Consider the following 2850-nt stretch of genomic DNA (forward strand, 5'->3'; position numbering starts at 1 on the left):
GTAGTGGATGATCTAGGCATCTTCAATGTCTAACCAAGCTCTAAGTAGTCCATAGCACCTGCTTCTGCTGCCTTCACGGTAATTGGAACAAATTGTTCTCATCCACCCATTCAGCCGGGGGAAGTCTTCACACGCTTGGGGGTAGACATTCCCTTAACTCACCAACAGGTTTGAGGCCTGTCGGTTACCCTCAACCTGCTTTAGCCCATCTGCTGAAACAGTTCACTCGGGTGTGGCTGCTGTGCAAGCTAAAACTTCTTGGAGCCACAGGTAAGAGTCTGCTACAGTCTTCGGCGGGAGTTGCTACTAAAGTCCATTAAATAGGCTGCAGCAGTCCCATGGCAATTATGGCAGTCACTTGGATGCCCCCCAAGGTAGAACCTGGGCCAAAGGCATTAAAGGGAACTCTATTGTTTCTCACATGGGGGACCCCTGGTGCTATAGTCTCTTGTGCACTGGTATCTAGGACACCCAGAGAATGTCTAGTTTCCCATCTGGCCATTCAATCTTGATTTAGACATATGACCCACAATCCTCTGGAGGTGCAGCTAGTTTGGGAACTAGACTCCACCCAGATTGCTGTTTACTAGATTTGAAGGGAGTGAGGTCAGGGTAGAGGGTAGCTATCTGGTGGATGTCTTCTTCATGTACTTCGGAGGCTGGTGGGAAAACAAGCTTGGGGGCCAGAGGTTTTGCAGAGCATAAATTCTCTGAGCTAGCTCATTCTCATTCTCTTCCTTCATTTTTTACTGCTGTCACCAGTTCGTAGTGTAGGGGAGTTCAGATGAAAAGCATCAGCACACAAACTTTATTGCTACTCAACAAGGACAGGACAATAACTGCTAGCATGGATACTCTTGGCATGTGGCTTCCCCATTCACGGTGGTCAGCACACAGTGGGGGAGAGAATAATCATGCTCCTGTCAGAGGCTTCAAGACTCTTAGGACTGGGACATTGCGACACAGCCAGTATGAAACCATAGTTACTGCCTGTTATCTATAGGACCAGCAGAGTAAGGGTATCTTCTAGGTTACCTAATATAGAGCGAGGAGTGTGGGACAAGGGAGTAGGAATGAGGACCAGGGAAGTGAGAACCTTAATGGTACATTGAGCAAGAGGCTGAAAGGGGTTAATGACCAGTTTCGGAGTTTATTAGTCTTGGCACATTTGCATCCTAAGGTGCTGGGGCCATACCAGTCGAGCCAGTTTTCACCAGTAGACACTACTTCTGGTAGAGCATGATATAGAATTGGAAGTGCCTTGGAGACTACATAGCACTCTTGAACATTCTCTAGGGGGAGAGAGGGAATAAGCATTTATTTAAGCACCTAGTAGGTGCCAGGCTGACACTTTTATTTCATTTATTTTTTTATTTGTTTTGGCAATTAGGGTTAAGTGACTTGTCCAGGGTCACACAGCTAGTAAATGTCTGAGACCAGATTTGAACTCAGGTCTTGCCGACTCCAGGATCAGTACTCTCTCCATCATGTCAACAGCAATCTCTACTTGGTTCTAGTTTGCTAACCATGGGGGTAGAGGGTTTTTTTTTTTTTGATTAGTATGACTTTGGCCATTCTTGCTCTAGATGTGCTCTGGTGGCGTTACTCCACTCACAGCAGCTGGTAAGACAATGCTGTCCTCTTGGGTCATGTGGTCATGTGAAAAGGCTTTGATCCTTGGCCTCTATGTTTGTTCTTTTCCATTTTAGGTGAAAGGATTGGAACCACTAATTCTGTGAGTTTCAAAAGATCAATAGGGCTCTCTAGCCTCTTATCTTTTCTGAGTTCAGGTATGCAGTCAGCACAGCATTGATATACTGAGGACCAAGTAGCGGTTTGGGACTAGCATCCAGGACCATTCCAAACCTACACACAAATGTGAACTTGGTGACATCAATTTATTTAAGAACCATGTTGAGTTAACCTACTTTCCACAGCGAAAGTGGCTTAGGAAAGATTGTATTTCCTAGATGTTGGGAGCAAACATTTGTAGTTTTGTTCTTTTCCCATCTTCAAAGTAAATACCCCTCTGTAAAATTTAACTAATGTGATTAAACATAACTGGGTTGCTCCTTACTGGCACCTAACAATGGGAGGAACATGGATAGTGGAGACTTAAGCTGATGGCATTGAAGAGACATGTTACTATCTCCCATGTAGTTATTTGTATGTTGTTGCCTCCATTAGGTGGTGAGCTCAAAGGCAGGGGCCATTCTTTTTTCATCCCTAGCACTTAACAAAGTGTCTGGCACATCATCATGTGCTCAATAAATTCAGGCAGCTAGGTGGTACAGTGCAGAGTACTAGGCCTGGAATCGGGAAGGCTCATCTTCTAAGTTCAAATCTGGTCTCAGACACTTACTAGCTGTGTGACCCTGGGCAAATCACTTAACCTTGTTTGCCTCAGTTTCCTCATCTGTAAAATTAGCTGGAGGAAATGGCAAACCACTCCAGTATCTTTGCCAAGAAAACCCCAAATGGAGTCACAAAGAGTTGGATGCAACTGAACAACACAAATTCATGGCCAAGTCCTCAATGCCTTCTCTAAAATGTGGCCCCCATAACTGAACACAGAGCTTCAAGTGTGGTCTAACCAGTACTGAACACTACAGAATTACCTCCTAGGTCCTATGCCTCTCAATGTAGTTCAAGAACATTTTTGGTTTCTTTAATACACTATACACCATACAACCCACGTTGTATGGACAGTCCAAAAAATACTCTCGATCTTTTAAAAAGATTTTTAATCTTTACATTGTCGAAACTGCCCTCCCCCCACCCTTCTTTCTCTCAAAAAGTCATTCCATATAACAAAAGAATTTTTAAAAGAAAAAAAGAGGAAGAAAAAGC

Source organism: Phascolarctos cinereus, unplaced genomic scaffold (genome assembly GCF_003287225.1).
Source record: "Phascolarctos cinereus isolate Bilbo 61053 unplaced genomic scaffold, phaCin_HiC Scaffold_8;HRSCAF=390, whole genome shotgun sequence".
In the NCBI taxonomy this organism is placed as follows: Eukaryota; Metazoa; Chordata; class Mammalia; order Diprotodontia; family Phascolarctidae; genus Phascolarctos; species Phascolarctos cinereus.